This window comes from Arvicola amphibius, chromosome 2 (genome assembly GCF_903992535.2).
Source record: "Arvicola amphibius chromosome 2, mArvAmp1.2, whole genome shotgun sequence".
Taxonomy (NCBI): Eukaryota; Metazoa; Chordata; class Mammalia; order Rodentia; family Cricetidae; genus Arvicola; species Arvicola amphibius.
In genome coordinates, this window is record NC_052048.2 from 101,678,676 (window position 1) to 101,700,988 (window position 22,313).

Sequence of the window (22,313 nt, forward strand, 5' to 3'; positions counted from 1 at the left end):
CCCTCTCTCATCCCCCACCCCAAACTTTTCCTCAGAGTTGAATCCTCTGGAGTGGGGGGAAGGAATTCTTTGATGAGGGAAGCTGATTCGAGGAGAGCTAGTGAGAACGTGGGATGTAATTATTGAAGAAGGGTAGAGGGGAGAGTTTGGATTGGATTTGAATTTGTTGAAGATTATTTACAAGGAGACCCAGTACTGCTTCTTACTCAGAATAACCTGAGACTGCAAAGACAGACGAGCCCATGCAATTGCTCCTCATCCTAAATAAAGAGCGAGAACGGATGGAGACGGTGGTCTTGAGGCTGACTGAACCCGTAGCTGGGTGCAGCTACTGTCACTTTTTTTCTGCTCCCGTGTTTCCCCATGATGAAGATTACCTGTGTACACGTGTTCTCTTTCTCCGCTTCTGCTCACTGAGAGTCCGCATTAATTACAGTTCTCCACAGGAAGGGCCAATAGGAGAAGAGGATGGCACGCCATTTTTGTGACACAGGAAGCCCATTGTGGTAGCAGGAAGCTGTATTGTGTGACTAGGGGCAATTCTATGATATGGATAAACCCAGCAACAACAAAATAAGCAATTTCAATTGAACACTGGTCATGCCCTGAGTAAATGTGTAAGGAACACTAGTGGTGCCAGTAACTGGGAACACACTTGTATTTTCATTGTTGGCTTTTATTTTTATTTTTACCATTCATTCCTCTTAGGGCCGACTTAGCGTTCTTTATATAACAATATTCTGGGGAAAAACAAATCATGATCTTTGAAACTATACATAAATCACATTCATAAATTAAAGGAACACTGTGTTTGTCATGTCTAAAGGCTCCCAATATTACAGCTTGACACGAATACACACACAGTTATATCTCCCATTCTGAGTTCATGCCAGATTGCAATGGGATTTAAGATGCCTTCTCTTGACCTCTTAGCCTATGAGTTGGAAATATGCTCAAGGGTTTGACATTTCAAGTCTATACTTTAGGTAACGTTTAGGACTTGAAAGATGGTCTAACCCTTCATCCTGCTCTCAAAAAGCCCACCCAACTCACTAGCAGACCTAGAAAATATTTATCTTTAAAATCCAAGTCCTGATCACATGTCACCCTGTAGTAGGGGGTGTGAGGCCCTTTGTTCCATACCACATGGCTAGCTTAGCCCCAAAATAACCACACAGAAAATGTATTAATTAAAACACTGCCTGGCCCATTATCTCCAGCCCCTTATTGGCTAACCCTCACATATTAGTTTAACCCATCTCCATTAATGTGTATCACCACATGACTGTGGCTTACCTGCATGAGTCTAACCAGCATCCATCTTGGGCAGGAGAATCATGACGTCTGCCCATCTCTGCTTTTTTCCTCCCAGAATTCTGTTCTGTCTTCCCCGCCTACCTGAGTTTCGCCCTACCAACTAGGCCAAAGCAGTTTCTTTAATAACCAATGAAAGCAACACAAATACAGAAGGGCTTCCTTCAAAATAATTACTGCCTGTCGTGATTATTTTTTTTTAAATTAGCTTGCCTGGGTTCAGCTCACACTACTGCCTCCTCCAACATCTTGTTCTCATGGGGAAAATATGTTATGGCCCTTTATGCCCATGTGAGTGTCTTCTCTTGTAGCTCCCACAATTGTCCTCAAGCATTGGATACCTGCTGTCCATCCTTGTCTTCCAATCCATTCTACGTTTTCGTTCTTTGCCAACTCTGCTCACACATATCAGAACAGGTTCTTCTTTTCTGACGGCTCAAGAAATGCCTCCCTGAACTTTAGTTTCCTTCTGCTACCTCCGTGTTCAATACTTGCCTTATGAAAAATTCCAGGAGAAAACACTCCTGAACACCTCCTTTATCCTGCTTGGAGGTTCTTCATCCCTCAGAACGTACATATACGACATAAGTATGTATTTACTCTCTGGTTTTTACCTTGCACATCCATGCTTCCTGATAAATGGACTATTTAAAAACCATTTTTTTGGTACCCAGTATCAACACAGTAGAGACTAAATAAGCAAACTGGACTAGGTAAATTGCAAGGATTAATTTCTTCTTATTTCATTTTAGCTGTTTGACCTAAAATATCATGATTTCTATAAACTCAGAATGCTACACTTCATAATGAGAAGTCAGGAACCAACTGAAACAGAATTTGAGATATACTTGCTCCAAGGCTTTATGAGCTAATTGCTCAGCTTATTGATCGATCATGTTTGCATCTCACATTCTTTACACTGGTTTTCTTCTTAAAATTTAAGATCAAATTAGCTGATTATAACTGTCAGGTTCAATAAAACCAGTCGTTATGGACATGACAGAGCACATAATCTCTACACATGTCAAATGGGAAGAACTTTTCAAAACATGATATGAAGGATGATTAATCCAGATTGACATGGAATTTAGCCGGGAGCTGATTATATCTCTCATTTGAATATTAATCTTAAATTAGCATGGACCTATTTTCTGATTGGTAATTTAGCAAAGCTTTCTCAATGTTAGAGGTATATTTTCCCTTGATTGAAAACAGTTCCAGACTTTTTGAATTAATTTGTGAAATGCCATTTACAGTATTAGAATTTTAAATCCATATCTGTGCTGGGTGGCAGATGTGTGCTCATATATTTTCAGCTCATGGGTTTATAGTGCATTATAAAGATGGATGGAGTGACAGTGGACAAGAAGAGGGGGTGAGTGTGAAAGTTACCTGGAGAGTGGGTGTGTTGGGGTGAGTGTGAAAGTTACCTGGAGAGTGGGTGTGTTGGGGTGAGTGTGAAAGTTACCTGGAGAGTGGGTGTGTTGGGGTGAGTGTGAAAGTTACCTGGAGAGTGGGTGTGTTGGGGTGAGTGTGAAAGTTACCTGGAGAGTGGGTGTGTTGGGGTGAGTGTGAAAGTTACCTGGAGAGTGGGTGTGTTGGGGTGAGTGTGAAAGTTACCTGGAGAGTGGGTGTGTTGGGGTGAGTGTGAAAGTTACCTGGAGAGTGGGTGTGTTGGGGTGGGCCACGGAAAATTGGTAAATGAAGTAGAGTGCACCTGTTACCTAAAATTATTATTTAGGGACTATTTGATCTTGCTTTGACTAACACATTATTATAATTTTCTGAATCATGTTTCTTAACTTTGCACCAACTCTGTCATTTCTGTATGATTGGAACTACTGCATACTGTGGCAACTAGTCTTAATTGTCAACCTGACAGGGTTGAGACTCACACCTCCAGTTGTGTCTGTGACTAGGTAAGTGAGGATATTTACAGAATGCATGAACTCTGAAGAATGACGATCCATCCTAAAGTAGGTGATGCCTTCCAATGGGAGGCCCTGATAGAAAGAAGCCTCAATCAAAGCCTCTTTATATCACCAGCCTGCCTTCAATTTTGCCTCAGTCCATCCATCCCTGATGCTGCTGTCCTTCACTAACATCAGACATCAGTTCCTTAATCTTCCCAACACAGACTTCATACCAGCAACTCTTCAGGGGGCTCCAGGTCTTCAGAGCTGGCTGAGGATGCTGAGTCAGCCCACTTTGTCGAATGAGCAGCTACTGGGTTCTTTCCCTCTCCAGAATTTGGAGAGCCACCACTCTCTAAGGTAATCTATAACCTCCTTTATAATATGCACACACACACACACACACACACACACACACACACCACACATACACACACGTAGATGGATACCTGTTATTAATATATATATGTATATATACATATAAATATATGTGAATAAGCATTGTATGCATAAGTATTATATATATTTATATATGTAAATAATTGGTTCTACTGGTTCTTTTTCTCTAGAGAACCCTGCCTAGTGTATGTAACTATTTAATGTGTTTATAGATTGTCCAATACAGATTTTCACACACGCACATACACACACACACACACACACACACACACACACGGGAGAGTTTTCTGGTCTGTCTGCCGGTTGTTCAAAGGAGAGACTGAAAAAATAGATAATCAATTGGCAACTAGACCACAGCTTTCTCTGATCTGGGAATCCAGGCTAGAACTATTTATTTGCCCTTGGGCCCAGATATTTGGAGCAATTCTTATCCCATTGCAGATATGCAGCTGCAAGTGTTAATATCATCACATACAGAGCTATCCAAACCATACACACACACACACACACACACACACACACACACACTGACATCTATGCAGCTCTGCACTGAGAACTTGGAGCATCGTTTGCTTCAAGGTTCTCGACAGCTGAGTCTTCCAGACGCAGGCTTGTGTTGCTTCACAGAATGGTGGGTTTCCAATTCTGGAAAAATCTTACCTCACTTATCGGAGTTGGCAATGTATTTATTTTCAATTAATTAACATCATGCTTTAGGAGATGGGATCTTGCTGTGTATCCATCCGGACTCTAACTCACGATCCTCCTGCCTCAGCCTCTTGAGTGCTTAAATGATAGAAATTTGCCATGGCCAGCTGATGTTTTATTGCCATAATGGGCTGATGCCTATCATAAGGAACATAGACATTAAATGTTACAGCTTTCCTGTGTTAATGCTGGTGACTCCTTTGTAGCAATCTGTATGTCTATGTGATAATCTGTGATTTCACACAAATATCTGGAATTTCCACGTGCACCAAGACTCAACATGCTCACTTTGTTATAGGGTGAGAGGACTCAGGATCAAATTATCATATAGTTTTCCCCATCCTTCTGTTAATTCAGAAAAACAAAGAGAAAGAGCCAGCATTCTGAACACTTTACCATCCAAGACCCATCATCGAATCCCAATCGCGTTTGGCCCCTGTTCCTGTTTCCTTTTCTGCCGCTGTCAGAATCGCTACGACCAAAGGCGACTTGGGAGGAAAGTGTCTATTTCATCTCACCTTTACAATCTGTCACCCATGGGAGCTGGGAAGGAGCCAAAGATGTGAGCTTGCAGAGGAAACCAATGGGGGGATGCTGCTTGTGGGTTCTCCTTGCCTGGCTTGCTCAGCCGCCTTTCTTACACAGCCCAGGCTCAGCTGCCCAGTGGTGGCAGCACCCACCCACAGTCTACCCTCTTCCTGGGAGACTCTAGGTTTGTGTCATGTTGACAACTGACACTAACTGTGACTTGAAATAAGCGTTGTCTGCATTCTTCCTACAATCTGGAAAAATTTGTCCAGGTCTACTACATACCCAGACATGGGCCACAATCATCTATAATGTAATATTCTTATTGTAATCGTTCTTAGGGACACTCCTGTGGGGCAGCCATTTATGGAAGACTTGGTTCTGTTAAGTAGAACAGAATTTCTTGAGTGATATTTTTTATATTTGATTGCATTCAATTCTTCTTGCTATGTTTAAAAGAGTGGAGATCTGGAGTCCTCCTAATACCAAGCCACGGGGCAGGGGTGTTGAATGTTAAATACCTCCATAGGCTCATGTGTTTAAACACTTGGTCCCTAGATGGTGGCACTTAGGACATTTAGGAAGTAGGGATTTACTCAGTGGGTCATTGGAGGTGGGCTTTAGAACTATACAGCCTATCCCTCCCTTGTTGACCTTCTGTTTCCTAAATGCAGATATGACCAGCCTGGTTGCACACCAATGCAATGTCTCATGTTCCTGCAGCCAGGCCTTCCCTGCCTTGGGGGTGGTGGTGTGTATTTTGTGTCACGATGGGCAATATCCCTCTGGAACTATAAGTCACAGTGAGAGCTTTGCCTCTTAAGTGACTTTTGTCAGCGCGCTTTCTCACAGCAGCAGGGAAAGCAGCCAAGGCACCAAGCTATACTTCGCTGCCCAAACCGCTCCTTACATCCCTTGCGAGCCAAGAGAAGCACGTTCTGCCTGGAGGTAGCAGAAACAGAAGACAGTGCTGAGAAATGTCCTGATGCGGGACAGGAAATGAGTGACTCACCGGCTTGTGTGCAAGCAAAGATCAGGGAGGATTAGAAACTAAGTCAACAGAGGAGGCAGATGGGTGGATAAAGAAAACTGCGAAAGCACCAGCGATGCTGGCACACGGCTGGAGGGAGTTTTCGAGCCATAGCTTTAAACAGGTGGGTGTGAGCTGTTGGACCTTGTACTTGATTAAATTTTAACAGGCTCAGCTAGGACTGGCATTCTCCAGCCCATCACAGCCTTTCTGTCCTCATTGGGTTGCCTTACACACGGGATGTGCAAACAGCTGTATGATCTGACTGGGTCCTGAGGAGCTCTGCTCCATGGTCAAGGTTGGTTTTCACTCCAGAACTAGTCCGGGTCTCGATTTGCCTCTGGTTCCACTTTATGGTAAGCCCCTTTCTGTCTGTCCCTGGGACTGTCATGCCATGTCCTTGATGTGAAAGCCACTCTCCCGAGCATCACAGATGTTATCAGAACAACATCAGACCCAAGGGCAAGTTCAGAGCCATTTCCCGGCCCCACGGGGATATCTGTGCGCTGGGGTGCTCGCAGATGGAGTTTTCCAACTTTTCATTCATTTTAACATGAATGACAGAAATGATAGCTTTAAAACTAACCCATGGCAATTGGTTGTAGGTTGCATAGAAGAGAGGAAGGGGCAGAGAAAGGGAGAGAGAATGGGAGGGAGGGAAGGAGGGAGGGAGGGAGGGAGGGAGAGAGAGAGAGAGAGAGAAGGAGCAAGAGCAGGAACAATAGCACCATAGCTATCTGACAGAGGATGGGGCATTTAAGAGCTTGGGGATTTGGTCGGCTCCTTGTTGTATATCCATCGTGTTTGCTTTGGGTGGATTCCAGCATCCGGTCGGCATTTCCTTCCTCTTCACCCTCTTTCATCCTAGCGTGAACATCTCACACACTCCCGACTTTTACCCACACTTCACTTTCAGAAATTCTGGGGAAATCTGTGTTAATCTAGAATCTTCAGATCCACATAATAATGGTGTGCTTACCTTCTCTGTGTTTCTTCAGATCAGGGAAAGAACCTATTTTTCCAGATGTTAGTGACTGGACTCCTGGGACTGTGGCCCGGAGGGAGCAGTGGATAGTTGGAGAAATGGAAGGAAGTCTGGGTGGGAAAGAGCAGATGACAGACCCTGGAGAACCCTGCAGCTGTGGACTGGTCAGCAACAAACTGTCTGTCATTAAATGACAGCAGCAAACTGTCTGTCATTAAAGATTTTATATTCTGTTCACGTATTTGTTGTATTTATGCCTTACTCTTCGTTGATATGCAAGTATACTTGACACTTTACAAGAGCTGCATGTGGTTTCCTGTGAGACCCTACAAAGGTGCTATTACTTCCATATAAACCATGAGAAAGCCAATTGATGTTGGATATCCCCAAGGATATCTGTTCTGCTTTCCTTTTTATGCCTACGACAAAAGGCAGCTTATGGGAAGATTTGCCTAGCTTGCACTTCCAGGTCACAGGTCACCACTGAGGGAAGGTGGGACAAGAGCTGAATCAGGAACTTTAAGAACTGTGAAGGCACATCTTCTTGCTGGATCACTTACAGGCTCATGCTTAGCTCCTACTGTCTTATACTTCCCAGAACCACCTGCCTAGGGATTGGTACTGCTCACAGTGGGCTATCTCTTCCTACATCAATTAACAATCGAGACAATCCCACGAAGATATTCCCATGGGCCAATCTGATTTAGGCAATTCCTCAACCAAGTGACTCTTAGCTAAAGTTGGCTGTTAAAACTAGCCAGGAAGGTAACCCAGTTAGACTTCATGCATACATGTTGAGGGCTCTGTCTGCTACCTTCTGTCAGGGCTAGAATCTTTCTTTCTGGAATAACGATATTCCAAAGAGACATCGTATCATTCACTTTCATTATCAGATTTCTGAAACAAAGGACCCTCAAGAAATTATCATTTACCCAGAAATCTCATGCTGGGAGAAACAAAGTGTTGGGGTCTTGGTGCCAGCCAGAGAAAGAACTTGCTTTCCTGGAAGAGATGTCACCCATTTCTGGTCACCTTATTGGAGAGATTGGGACTCAGAAGAGCGATGGGTCAGATCACACTTTGACGGGGTCCACCTAGTTGAGCATGCCTCTGACTTTCTATTGAAACAAATACCTCATATTCAGGTCCTCAAGATAGATGTGGGCTATCACTGGACCTCTTTGTTCCCTCTCAATGTGGCCACATTAAACAAATCTCCTTTCATTGCTTTAATTAGTCTTTTGAGGATGAGTGGCCGAGCCTGATTTACTGGGCTGCCAGAGCTCAGGCAACTAACAACTTTGGACACTAACAACTCTGGTACTAGGGACACACTCATGGTGGAAGAAAGGGGGAAGGCTGGAACCTCTGTACTAGCTCTGTTGAGGTCTGCCGGGGGCTGGATATCTCATTCATCCTGAATCATGCCTCAATCACTGCCAATTTGTTTGTGGTCTTCTCATTGATCATTGAACCCCCCCCACATATCTACAAATACTAGATTTAATACTGCCAGGAAACAGACGTGTTTGTGATGCCACCAAGAAAGGTAGAGAGCTCAGCACTGGAAAAATGAGCAATCTGAATTTAAAGGTGGAACACGTCTGACTCAGAGGTAGGCAGGGAGACACAAAGACTCTGAAGCAAAACATCTGCCTGTTAAATTCACATCCCAAGCAGCCAACCACAGCTCTGTAGAAATATTTGGCTGGCAGTCCCCCACAGCATCCACTGTGTGGTTGTCACATTTGGATGGTGACAAGTTTGATGGAACGAAGCCAGCAGACACAGTTGGAGGGTGCTGCAATCCTTGAATGGCAGAGGGTGTGGAAACTTCAGACTGCAATTTCAGAAGTCAGGAGATGACCCCCAAAGCTCTCAGACAGATGGCTCCAATCTTTCTCGAAGTTCACTGTGGATAACTAAGCTACCAGTAATATTATAGTTGTGGTGTCTTGTGTGCATGGAAGGTTTTGCCAGACAAGAGAATTTTTTTCCATTCTTTATTTTTATTGCCTATGTGTCTCTGTCGTGTGTATGTGCATTGGAGCATGCATGTTCATATGTATGTAGTTGGACCTGTATGTGTGTTGTTGGTCAGTACATGTGCTGGCCTGCAGCTGATATTGCATATCAACCTTAGTTGCTCTCCACTTTGTCTACTGAGGCAGGGTTTCCTTCTGAACCCCCAGCTTCTGAGCTTTTGACTAGGGTCGATAGCCAGTTTGCCCCAAGAAGCTCCTGTCATTGCCTCCCTAGTGCTGGGATTTCAGGTGACTGCTGCTATGACTGGTCAGCTTTCCCATGGTTCTGGGGGTCTAAATTCCAGTATTCATGCATAATAGCCACTATTTCATCTTCTGAGTGATTTTTACTCCAATGCTTTCATTCCTGAGGCAATTCTTATCTTTATATCCTGGAGTCCTGATCTCTTCTAAGACCTGCCTATCGACCCTGCGAAACAACCTTTATAAATTCACATGTGGCCACATTAGTGAGCCTTTGTCATCTTCTGAGGCTGCTCCCCTGGAGCCCAGTCACGTCTTCAGCTGGTGGCTTTGGGAACAGCACAGTAGAACGCATGAGGGGGCGCAATATGCAGAGCAAAACGGTGGGCACCTGGACCTATGGCCTAATTGTGTATTCAGAGGTTTGGAATTTTGATGGTGTCTGAGGGGTTTTCTGAAGCAGGAAGAAAGAAACGCTAATGAAATGTCAAACTGTTACTGCTGGGACAGGCCGCTCACCGCAGGAGTCTGTCTACGGATTTTAACAGGCCCTGTATAGGGACATGGGTACAGCTTAGCCTCATGAATACGCTGTTATATCTTAAACCCAATATGAAAGACGGATGACTCTTGGTCTTCAGGGGCAGCGTCTCATGACTAGAGCTTAAAAGACAGCAGTGAACAGCGATTCTTAGGAAGAGACTTCAACTAGTGTGTGCCAGATAAACTCTGTCATGGTTTCAGCCATGTGGGCCCATTCCCTGCTTCTCCAACAGTGGGGTGGGGCCGCAGCGCTCTGACCCCCTTGGAACCTTAGGGGAGTCTGTGGGGCTGGAGGACTCGTCCAAAATGCCCTGTGGGTCAATTTTTAACAATTTGCTGAAATCATTTAAAGGCATTTGGTTAAAAAAAAAAAACATAGTTGTATCCACTGGAGTAGGGTTCTTTGGGATCAGCTGTTCTCTGCATTTTGACCAATTGGAGTTTTCTTTAAGGGTCTCTGCATGCTGCAAAGAGAAGCCTCATCTATGAGGAGTGGGGCTACACTTGTTTGGGTATAAGGTTAAGTTATTTCGAGGGCAATAAAAGATTATGCTGCCTTAGTAAAGTGCTGATTGTAGATTTTCCTCTAAGCTTCATGGCCTCACTAGCCCCAGGGAGTTGCTTACATTTTCAGCACTAGGTGTGATTTTTCCTCCTGTTGAGTCTGCGGCTAAGTCCAATTAGACTGCTGTTGGCTACCACCAAAAAAAAATGAGCACCATTATTGCACCATTAGAGATGTCTTGCTATGGTAACTGTTGTGGGGAATATTCTGGAAGAGCACATCTTTTCCTACAGTCTTGGTTTTTCTCTAACTGTTCAAAAGGGTCTGTTGATTAAGGGTTCAGAATCGATTATGATATGACCTGGAGACCATCTCCAGTCCTGGGCATTTATCCTCCTAGAGAGAGCCCAGAGGACGAGCCCAAGACAGTCCCAAGAAAGAATCTGTATGGGTTTCTCAGTGCCCTGTCTTGTTTCACTTAAAGGGAAGTCAGCAGCTGGGAGGGTGAGTGTCAGACACGAACAACCTGAACATAGGAAGAGGCACTATCAGGGCTTTGGTATATTGCATGTTCAAGAGAACAAGCAAAGACTCTTGCAAGCAGAATGGAGGACGAATCAAGATTTTACAGTGGGAACATCTTTGTATGGGGCAGCTGGGATAGAGGCTAGTCTAGACATATGTATAGAGTACGCATGCTTAAAGTAGCTGAGAATGATAGACTTGTAGACGGTGTACAGAGGGAAAGGAAGTGCTGTGGATACTGATGGCTGGGGAAATTCAAAATGTTCCCATCTTTCCAGCAATAATGGCATATAACATATAATAGTATGTCTCTTTTGATGTAGCCAGAAGTTACTAATGTGTGTATGTGTACGTGTTTGTGCATGGGGGAGGCCCAAAGGACAGCCTTGCATGTCCTTATCAATCTAGTCTCTGATTTATTATATTTGAAGACAGAGATGGAGTCTCATAGAACCTGAAGATCATCTATTTGGTTAGCATGGATAACCAGCAAGACCCAGTGTTACTTTGGTCTCCATCTACACATCTCTGGGATTACTGGATTGTACCGCTAGTGTTTTTGTTTGTTTGTTTGTTTGTTTTTTTTTGTTTTTTTGATACAGTGTCTCACCATGTGGCCCTGGCTATCCTGGAACTCACTATGTAGACCAGGATGGCCTAAGTCCCTTTTGCCTCTGTGTGCTCATCTCTGGGATTTCTGGATTGCACTTCTAGTGATTTTATTTTTTTATACAGGGTCTCACTATGTAGCCCTGGAGCTCACTATGTAGACTAAGATGGTCTAAACTCACAGGGATCCTCCTGCCTCTGTCTCCCAAGCATGGCATTGCTCTGGCTCTGATTCTTTTTTATTTGGCATGGGTGGTGGGTATGGAATGCAAGTTTTCATGCATGTATGGAGAGCACTATACGGACTCAGCCACATTCCCAGTTCTCATCAGCACCTTTTTTTTTTTTTTTTATTTCTTAGTTCGATAAACTTGTGGTCAACTACATTTTATGCTAGTTGGAAGACATTTAAAAATCAGCCTTACCCACCTCTATTATTCTACATGCCACGGTGCTACAAGCACTATGTAGAAATATGTACTAATATGTTTTCTGAGTATAGTGAGGATTTAGCCATCCTCTTAGCTATATGCAGTGCATAGCTAACAACTGTGCCCAGAGGCAGGAAGCTGGCACAACACACTCTCAATGCAGAGCCGTCACATCCTTGCAGGGTCCTCCCACTGGGTAAGATAAGATTTTCTTTGTTCTTGCTTCAGCAGAACAAGAGGTATATTCCTAAGCAAACACATCACAGTGCCCTCACATTGTCGTGAATGTATGACTTGTTCCCATCAGTGTATCTAGAATTCTCTTAAGATAGTCTCTTGAAATTTCAGGTCCCTAGATGTAGCTTCAACACTAAGTGGCAAGATTTCTCAGTGGATAGTGGCACTTGCCACCAAGTCTGACATCTTGAGCTTGGTAACTGGGACCCACAAGTTAGAAGGAGAGAAAGATGCCTGGCAGATGCGCTCTGGCCTCCACATGAGAACCTTGGCATGAGTGCAGCCACACACATGTGCCTACACACAACTACTTAAGCCTTCTAATGTATCTCATGTGTATTTGTCTTGGGACCACTTGTGGCTGTCTTGGTTACCGTCATCTGCTGTCTGCTGGTCCTCCCATCCTTTGGACTATGGGAGTCCCTGCAAATGGAGCCTTCCTCATACACTCTCTGGTGCCCTGATTCTATCTTCAAGAGCTTCTAGAGTATATTTAAGATAAAGTTTTGCAGACTATGTGCCATTACTCAAAGTGGTATTTTTGTTTCTTTTTTCTTTTTTTTTAAACTGGTTTTACAAAATTTTTAGTTTCAGCTCTTTCTGTGGGCTCTGACTCTCCTTGGAATCTTCATTCTCTGAAATTTTCTTCCCTATTTATCTTTACCACATTTTATCTTCCCCCCATCATATCATTATAATTTCTGCTACTCAGTGACATGTTTCATGAGCAGCTCCTTAGGAAAAATGTATGCGTATATGCATATATTCATTAAAATTTATATTATTCAAATTATAAAATATACAAAATACCATGTTTCTCTTTTACTTCTTGAGGTAATTTAATTGCATTTCCCCTTCCCTTTCCTCCCTTCAAATGCGTACATACCTCTCCTTACTTTCTTTCAAATTCATAGCCTCCTTTGACTTGTTATTGCATGCACAGATGCATATATATTCCTAAATATAACTTGTTTATCTGTATAGTACCACTTTTATGTATGTTCTCAGGGCTGACCGGTTGGTACTAAATAATCAGTTGGCATGCTTTCCTCTGAAAAGGCCAGCACTCCCATTGGCCAGCCTTCCTCACTAGCTTCTAGTTCTTTGTGTAGGGTTGAGGTCTCATGGGCTTCTCTCTGTCCAGTCTGGCATGCTCGTTGGTGTCATTCTTGACTGTCTCACATTTGGGAAGTCATGCTGGTGGGATTCTATGGCTGTAGCTTTTGAAACTACTAGGAGACATAGTCTCACGTAAAACTCCCTGATGTTCTGGGTATTACAAACTGTCCACCCTCTCGTCTGCAATGTTCCCTGAGCCTTAGCTGCAGGAGTGTTTTGTAGGTGTATAGGTTGGGACTCAACTCGACAACTCTGCATTTGTTTTCTAATTGCGAAAGCTTGGCCTTAGCTTAGGCTAGTTCCCGTGTAACTTAAATTAGCCAGTTTTTATTAATGTGGCTTAATTAATTAATTAATAAAGAGCTACATGGCTCTTTTCCGCTCCTCCATGCTGTATGACTGATTCCCTCCATGTCTCACTGGCTTAATCCCTCTCTTCCTCACAGATATCCCAGAGTTCCTCTCTCTACCCAGAAGTCCTTCTTAACCTCTCCTGCCTAGCTATTGGCCATTCAGAATTTTATGAAACCAATCATAGTGACACATCTTTATATAGTGTACAAATATCCAGCAACATCTCTCCCTATTCGTCTAAATAAAAAGGAAAGGATTTAACTCTAAAACAGTAAAACTATATACAATAAGAACAATTATTAAGTAAGAAGGGCAGTCAAAGTGTCCAGTACATTTATATTTGGCACAAATCAGAGAATATGTGCTATTATCTATCTTCTCTTGGTGACTCCAAAGTTTTATATTTAAATAATTATACTACTTTCTTTGCTACCAAATTAAGAAAAAAATTACAAAAAGTTGTAAAGTTTATAATGTTGCGAGACATAAGAAACTAAGTTTTTATCTAAAAAAAGTTTTAAAATCTAAAAAGATAATTTTAAGTTGGAAACACAACTCTGCGTTTCGATTGGTTGTGGTTTTCTATAGTAGTCTCCATCTATTACAGGGAGAAGTTACCTTGATAAAAGTTGAAGACTCCACGTATCTGTGGGTATAGGGACAAATACTTATAGATTGTTGTTATAGATTGTACTGGTTCAGTAAAGTAGTGGTTGTAGGTTCTCTTCCAATAGACATGACTTTACTAGTTATGAGTAGTTAGCTAGGTTTCCAGGGACAATCATAGTCTCCCTCTTGTTAAGAGGGTCTTCCGTTCAGCTAGAGAGTTGTTGGTTGCCATCACTACTGAACCCTTGGGGTTATCATGCCATACCAATTTTGGTGCAGTTCATGGGCATCAAGCTAAGTAGGACTGCTCTTTTCTTCCTCCTTTGGAAGTTTGCTTGGCATCTTCGGGTACCCCAAAACTAGTCCTGAGGAGGAGGTGTTTAGAATAATTACAGCTCAGGAATCTTGAGACCCAGTTTCTAAAGTGCATAGAGCTTTTAGTAATAGGGACTTACCATCCTATTCTGGAGTTAGCCAAAGTATAAAACATACGAGATAGTCATTTTTAACTCCAATGTGCCAATTGATTCTCCAAGAATGCTTTTATTGCATTAGAAAAACATTTGGCCACCCAATCATAGGTGCAATCAAACGATGATTTGAGCAAATCAGACCACAGGTAAATGTTTGATTACTACCTTGATTCCATAGCAAAGTGAAGGTGCTCACAAATGAATGAGCTTCCAGCATGATGCTGTTGTCTAGAGAACAAGGATGATAAATCAATCTAAGTTGTAGGTTTATAGATATAGATTGGAATTCCACTGGTTTTGTCAAGATGTGTGACTTGCATGACATGAGTTCTTAATGATGGGATAAATATTGATGTGTGCATGTGTCTGTATCTGTAGACGTCTCTCTGTATCTGTATATCTTCTTATGGATGTGTGTGTGTCTAGGTGTGTTGCTTTGTCTCTCTGTGTGTCTTTGCATTGGTGTCTATTGTGTGTGTATATATGTGTGTATGTATATATGTATATATATGTGTGTGTGTGTGTGTGTCTGCATGTATCTATGTGTCTCTGTGTGTATCCATGAGACACCTATTGGCTTACAAACCTTTAAGTATGATCAGCATCTTTTGAATTTTTGTCTATCACTTTAAATCTGTGTCATCCACAGAACCATAAAGCAAGTCCTCATTCGTGAAGTTAGCCTGTGCTCATGGTGTAAAGGCTCCCACCTTGGTCTGTTTGGCCATTTCATGTGAAACTATTTAATGTGGAATCGAGAGAGGAAATACAACTACTACCATGATGTATAGTATTTCTACCACTAAACACAGCAGAGATAACATAAGGATCACAGACAGAAGTGGATTCTAGAAACATAATTGGAGAGTGAGTGTTAAGTATTTATTACCTTTGTTCTTAATATAATTTATTTAATTGCCACTGAATATGTTGCTAAATATATTACAAACATATTTAATTATCATCATTTTTAAATGATGGTGCTTGACATCTGGCTGGCAGAACGGCTGAGAATTTAACCATGGCCTCTTGTAAGGCATTTGCAGCCTATGTAAAGCTCCATGTCTCTACAGGATCCATGTGCCTAGAATTCCTTCCGTACCCTTTTGCTAGTTAGCTGTCCTTCTTCATATTTCATGGAAGAGCTTGGTTGATCAGGAACAGGTCCCCCGATTCTCTGAACCATGCCACTTGTCCCCTTTCTCTCTTCTGGGATTTGAATTGTTCCTCTTAGATGATTAAGCAAACTTATGTTTGATACTTGAGCATTTATGGATTACGTTTACATTACATTTCCACATCTGTGATTCAGTTATAAACTGGAAAGAGCTGTACCGTGTCCTTCTGGAAGCTGAGAAAATACATAGACATTGTCTCAACCGTTCTGCCCGAGTGGGAGATACAGACATGATGCTAAATTCATGGTTTCTGAGTTTCAGAGAAGGTTTCAGTTTTAGTGTAAACATACGCTGTGGTGAGTCTAAAAAGAACCAAAGGATGAATGTCATGAGAGAGAGTGTTGCTTTAGAAACACATGGCATTTAAGTGCTGATTAGCAATTATGACTATTAATTAAACACTGGGTGAACTGTCAAGTGCTAGTTCGTCATAGACCATTTTCTCCGTTTTTTAAATTTCTATTAGAATGTTGACTTCTTGTCCCATAGAAGAGTGAGACTACCTGTGTAGGGAATTAGGAAAGGAAAAATGGTCCAGACTTTAGGCAGCTGGGAGCTTCCTCTTATTGCAGTTTTCTCTTTCTTCACCTGCTCAGCTACCGTATGCCTCATGCCATGACTTGGTGATCATCACTCTTTTTTTTCTAGCATGAACTTGATTCTCTCTCCTGGGTCCTCTGTCAGTCCAAAGCTGGGTCACCTGATGGTTCACCCTCTGAACAATGCCTACATACTCTGGCTACTTTTTTGACAGGCAACTGTCAGTGGGCAGCTCAGGCTTCCAGACTTTGGAAGATCTGGAATAGGGTGGCTCCCATCCATGCTGCCTGCCTGGTGACCCCAGATCAACTTAGGTATTTTTGTCCAGAAAGATTTTATTCTTGTTGCCCCTGTATTCTTTTCAACTAGGTACAGATACACCTACTAATCACTTAGGTTTCTGCCTTTTGATTTTTCAGATGGTTGAAAAAGGAACAGTAGGATTCGGGACTCCAAGCTTTCACGAACATTGCTACAGTCACATGATATGACACTTGTGTATCCTTGGCTCAGCATGTGATACTTTCTGGGTACTCAGAAATGCTCCTTTATTTCCTTAGAGGAAAATCTTACTCCAGAGCTCATTTATGTAGTTAAAGGGGATTCTGTGCCAGCCACTAGACACAAAAGAACAAACAAACAAGCCAATAAACATAGGGAGTTTAGCCACAAATGCAGTTTTTATTTCCAGAGGGTAGAGTCATTAGCCTCAGATCCCTCTCGCTGTTGCGATGCTTCTTGGTAAAGTTAGACCACGGTAGCAGTCAAGTTAGGGTAATGGTAGGGTGGACTGCAAGCAGCTTAGACCTTAGAGTCAGGCTCCTGGGTTGGAATTCTGGCTTATACCTTCATTTCTTATGAGATGCTCTACCAGTTTAGCTTCATGAGCTCCCATGTTATCTGCTGTAGGTAGAATTATGACTCAACAGCTAGCTCTTAGGGTTACTAGGGGTCAATGTTGAACAAGAGACATCTCCAGTAGTAGCTGACTGTACTGTAGAGCCCTGTGATTGTCTCCTTGCCTTGTAGCCAAGTGTTCAGCTGGGTATGGGCCAGCAGGCACATGACAACATTGCCTTCTGACGCATATGTTTGAATGCCTGGTCATCCAGGAATGGCACTACTTGGGAAGGATTATGGAATGTGGCCTTGTTGGAGGAGGTGTGCCACTGGGGGTGGGATTTGAGGTTTGAAGGCACCAAACCAGGCCCAGTGTCATTCTGTCTTCCTGTTTCCTGTGGATCTGGATGGAGAACTCTCAACCAGCTCTTCAGCAGATTGCTGCCTGTTTGCTTCGATCCTCCCTGCTATGAAAACAGACTCAACTTCTGACCTGTAAGTCAGGCCCAATTAAATGACTTCTTTTATAAGAGTTGCCATGGTCATGCTGTCTCTTCACAGCAATAGAACACCAACTAAGATGATTATATCTATTCTAAGTAATGTCAGCAATAGAATTTGCCTTTCAATAGTACTTTGCTGACTCAAGTTCTAAGTGATTGCTCTGTTTTTTTTTTCCCTTACAACTTGTAAACTACAATTAACACAGTTGTAGGAAGCACCTGGATTATTTCCTGTTCTTTGCTGTGACAAAAAGCCAGAGCAAAGCAACTGAAGGGAAGAGGAGTTTTTGGCTCACACTTTCAGTGCATCTGGTCTCTAGCTGATTAGTTTCATGAGCTCAGGCAGAACATCACAGTGACAGGAGCTTTAGTTCATGGCTGCAGGAAGTGGATGGAGCCATACAGGAAGGGATCAGGTCAAGAAGAGCTCCCCAAGGAAGGGGCATGCCTCATGTGAGGTACTTATTCCAATCTGACTGTACATTCCATGATTCCTCTGCCTCCTACATTCTATTTGAATTTTGATTCCATTATTAATTGAAGTTGGAGCTTCAAGAGTCTCTGGAGCTAGCTTCATGGGCAAACCCTGAAGTATGTTTTTCAGTCTCCTGGGTGGGTGTTTCTTAATCCAGTGAAGTCAGCAGTTAAAGACTTACCAGCTCGATACCTTTTATTAAACATTTAGACAGCACCACACAATATTCAGTAGAATTCTCTTTGGAGCTTAGAGAACTCTCAACTGTGAGATTTCTTCCACCACAGGAAGAGACCAAGTTACATGGGCTTTTCTAGGAGTGTATCCTCAAGGAAGTGGAACTGTGACCTCACTTTCTCTACTCTTGGCATCAGCCACTCCTATGGGCCAGCATGTTCCTATTTTTGAAGCTACAATAAAACAGCAGGAACAACACTGGGGACACATGAAGATACAAACTCGCTTCCACCCGAACTGCCCTGCTGGCCACACGAAGGCTTTGTGAAGGCTAAAATAGTAACAGGCTACACGCTTCAAGGTGTGTGGTTTCCATGGGCAAACCCAAATATTCAATCATACAAGCCCTTTCCGAATTCAGAAACTATCCAGAACACTGGAAATTTTTACTGATTTTTGTTTCAAAACCTAAAGCTATCACGTGCTGTTGTATTCATGTGGCAATCACACTGTATTCCAGAAAAAGACACATCTAACTAACGTTGTGGTTTGAATGTGGTCGTGATGTACTTGCCACGGGCTCACGTGTTTGGATCCTCGCTTTCCAGATGACCGTGCAGCTTGGGCAGGTCATGGAGCCCTCCTTCATACTCCCAGTTTCCTAAGTGTGCATGCAGTGTGGCCAGTCACCTCGGGTGCCCGCACCCATGCCTTTTCTGCCTTGAGGGGTAACATTCCTTTGACATGTAAGCTACATCAATCTCCTACTTCGTCAAGCTGCTTCTTGTTATAAGTTTGGTTACAACAGGCAAAATAGTGTAGTGAGGGTTAGTTTAGAATACTCTAATGAACAAACCAAGGGAAGAGTGATCATAATTGATTGCCAAGAGATGAGATTGCTGTGGAGGGAAAGATGGTATTAGGAAATGACCTACCTCAGGGAAACGATATAGTAAGTACCACAGGCTGATCTGCATTCTAGTTTAGCTGCATATTTCTGGAAAGCAGGGTTTAGGTCTGAGGTTATCTCTATGTCCTCTTGACGGAGTGGTAAAGGATTTGTGTTAAAGTGATTGATTAGATAGCTGTGTGAGAAATCAATATACACTAGTGGCATGTTATGCTCACTCGGCTAATGTAATGAGTGCATTCTATTTATGAGGAACCAGGGGCAAAGGAGAAAGGAAACAAGGAAGGAAGCAAGCAAGGAGGGGTTGGAGGGAGGAGAATATGAGGGTCTGTAACATAGTCTTTCCTATGTTCAATCCCATCTGTAGGTATAATATAGTCTCTGGCCCTTAGAAGAGCAAGGTTGGTTCCGAGATCTTTAAAAACATTTGTGATTGCAGTTAGTACCAGGGAAGCATTGAGAATTACATTTATAATGGAACAAGTCATGAGCAGTGAGTTTGTACCTGATACCACCCTTGCACTGGCAAGAAATATACGTGTCCTCTCCTTAACAAGTCAGCAACTTTCATGTGCAAATAATCCTAGCTCTTCATAAACCCATAAAATCTGTTCTTACTGCAAAAAAAATGTGTAAGCTGTATGACCTACACATACACACACACACACACACACACACACACACACACAGAGAGAGAGAGAGAGAGAGAGAGAGAGAGAGAGAGAGAGAGGGAGGGAGAGAGAGACAGACAGACACACACACTATACTTGTTAGATGAGACTATTTAAATACTAACTAGCTAAACTCTCTTTGTGGCTTCCATTTAATTTAGAAATGTTGAAACTATCAGGATTTGCTGGAAAGACCTTAGGTTCCTGCAGATCCTTGGATGATTCACACGGAGCAGAGGTTTCTCTGTAGGTTCAGCTTCCTTTATAATTAAGATTTATCATAGCAGAACACATACAGGTTAAAACATCACATGCAACAAAGTCCAGGATCCCTTAATGTGATTTAAGCTTCTTTTCTCTCATTTATCACAACTCTTCAATAATATTCCACCCTAGAGAGTGTGGGTATGTGTTTCCTGTGTACAGTTTTTGTGGTTGTGTGTGCACATGGAATGTGTATGGTGCCCGTACTTATGCGATGTGTGTGATGGGGTAACTGTGTGTATATATATATTTTCATGATGTATGTATGTTTTATATGGTATGCATGTATGTGTGTGTATTGAGTACTTACTGAGTAGTTGTGGTTTTCAACTGTTTGTGGACTGTGTATTGGCATGTATGTGATCTGTGTTTATCTGCATGTGTGTGTTATCTGTATATACCTGCATGTGTGTGGCCTGTGTATATCTGTAATATGTAGAAGGTGTATGACACTTTGTGACCCAGTCTGAAGTTTTATTTTCACCTTCTATGTACTATTGCCCAATAGTTTGTTTATTTTATGTAACCAGATTTTGAAAGAGACACATGCACGACGTGGTGCCATGATCTTTTGGGTCACAAGCGCAGCCGGAGTGAGGAAGAGATCACCCATGCATTAGGGGAGGAGGGCTGATGTGCAGTTAATAGGGCTCCAATGAAGTGGGGGAGGCAGCTCCTGGGTAGGGTTGGAGGAAGAGAAGGGCTTCAAGGAGGGTGAGCCCACCTTGCACTATTTGCTGAGCACCTCCAGCAGCCTCCAAGCAGGAGAGCTGGGTCCTGGCACAACGACCTGCTTGGTGGACTGTGTAGATAAGAAGAAATGCACAGTCTTTCCTCTGAGAAGTCAGAGTGCATGGATAACATCCCTGTTCCACAGAGATGCTCTTCTGCTATATTTGGGTACCTTTTTAAAAGCCCTTTATTTCCACAGTTTTACAAGGTGGGGCCGGGGGAATGAATTGACTTTATTTAAAAGACTCTTGCTTAATATTCCTTTAAAAATTTTAAGTTCTCAAATGGGTTCTATAAATACATCAATAAATTTAACTATTTTAGTGATAAGAAGAGAATGGATGTGTAGAAAATAGGAAAGGGTGACTTTCAGTTGTGCTTTGCTGGTGAGAAACATCCATGATACAAACCAAGTGATGCAGTCATGTCAGTACAGATGGGGCCCTGCACAAAGCTCATCTCAATAACCAAGCCAGACTCGTGGGGTGGTTTGTTATGTTGACGATCCCAGAGAGATCTGAGAACGCTGATGTGTCGACTTCCACCTGTCTAGAAGGCTGTCGTGCCTTGTAGCCCTGGATCCATAGCCCTGTACTCAGCTTCAGCCTCATGCTTGCTACAGGCCCTGGGGCCTTTTCTGAAAATCCCAATGGTTTGCAGGGAGCAGGGTTGCCCATCCCAACCATCTACTGTAGCTTCAGGATGAGGCTACTGACTTGACCTTTCTCCTGCCTGGGCTCTGGTCACCATGTGTGTTCTCAGATGGGAAAGGTCAGGGCTACTGGCAGCAGGGATCAAGCAGGGGGAGAGCTGCCCCTCTGATTGCTGATGGACAGACACCCAGTGCCATTTCCATAACTCAGCTGGCTCAGGACACGTACACCGAATTGCACACCAAGCTAAAAACTCTTCTCAGTTGATGGACCTTGAGCATTGTATTGATTTTTTTAAACACTTTTATTTTTTCTTTTTGTTTCCTACTCTGTTATTTTTTTTAATTTAAACAAACTTTAATTGACAAAGTCCAAAAAAGTCATACATTTTAATGGGATCCCAGTAACATCCTATGCAAGCATGTTTTGTGCCATTTGGACCTGGCTTAAAAGTTCTCAAATGTTTGTTATTTGGTTATGGCAAAAACTTTCAAATCTTTTCTCTTGAAGTTTCGAAATGCACAGTCTGCTGTCATTATGGCCACCTACTTGTGATATGCCTGCTCCCATTTAACTGTGACTGCACCTGTGTTGTGTGAGTGAGGTGCTCACATCTTAACCAACACGAAACAGTGAGACATGAATGAATGCAGGAAGCATCCTGCCTTCTTTGGCCCTTTCATTCTGTGTGAGGTGATACTCCTCACATTCTGAACAAGTCTTCCCACAACAGCTAAACCTCCCTGGAAACACCTGAAGGTGCTCCTTCTAGGTGGTTCTAAATTCCAGTCAAGTTGACAGTGAAAACTGACCAGTTTCTCCCTACCACTTTCTTCCCTACTCTCCCCAGCCTCTGTCGA

General features: G+C 42.8%; 1 long non-coding RNA gene across 1 annotated transcript in view; it reads left to right on the forward strand.

Moving 5' to 3' along the window:
* Window positions 1-6,144: 6,144 nt before the first annotated feature.
* LOC119807765 overlaps window positions 6,145-22,313 on the forward strand; it is a 31,235-nt gene continuing 15,066 nt past the window's right edge. Inside the window, exon 1 of the long non-coding RNA XR_005284348.1 lies at window positions 6,145-6,248. This is a non-coding gene — a long non-coding RNA (uncharacterized LOC119807765). The remainder of the gene's footprint in view (window positions 6,249-22,313) is intronic.